At 35.4% G+C, this 616-nt stretch overlaps 1 non-coding gene across 1 annotated transcript; it reads left to right on the forward strand.

Moving 5' to 3' along the window:
* The first annotated feature begins 228 nt into the window (after nt 1-228).
* On the forward strand, nt 229-314 carry TRNAM-CAU (transfer RNA methionine (anticodon CAU)). Its single transcript is given in 2 exon segments — nt 229-266; nt 279-314. It is a non-coding gene; the product is annotated as a tRNA-Met (tRNA).
* The last annotated feature ends 302 nt before the right edge of the window (nt 315-616 follow it).

Genomic DNA, 616 nt, shown 5'->3' on the forward strand with positions numbered 1-616 from the left:
AATTAGGGGTTGAGGTAAGATGATCCTTTGTCATTTTTCAATATTTTGTTTTGTGTAGCAAAGTCCTCTCTTCTTATCTTGAGTTAGCAAAACATCAAAAAAGAATAAAGCTAACAAGAAGGGGGAGAGATAGAGCCGTAATCACCTTACTGATGACAAACTCTGTTCATAGTGAAAGCAGAAACAAAATCAATTTGTAGCTTCTCATGGACTTAAAATTCACAATCCGGGGTGGTGGCGCAGTTGGCTAGCGCGTAGGTCTCATAGCTGTCTGAGTTATCCTGAGGTCGAGAGTTCAAGCCTCTCTCACCCCATTTTTTTATCTAGTAATTTTCAACAGAAGCAATCTACTATTTTTTCTAATCTTGTTCTTTGAGAATAGGGTTTCAATTGGTATGGTACCAACTTTGAATATTACACAAAAAAAAAAAAAAAAAAAAAACTTCGAATACTAAAAATTAGAACCGTATACAACCCGGCGGTATGCGATAAATCTGGTTAAACATGGTATCACAGCGGTATGCGATAAATCTGTTTAAACATGGTATCTAGTGTGATACAATTTTGGTAAACTCCTGCCAAACATAATACTAATAAATAGAGACAAAACAAGTAA

Source organism: Hakea prostrata, chromosome 2 (assembly GCF_041222555.1).
Source record: "Hakea prostrata isolate BN-2017 chromosome 2, UWA_Hpros_2, whole genome shotgun sequence".
Lineage (NCBI taxonomy): Eukaryota > Viridiplantae > Streptophyta > Magnoliopsida > Proteales > Proteaceae > Hakea > Hakea prostrata.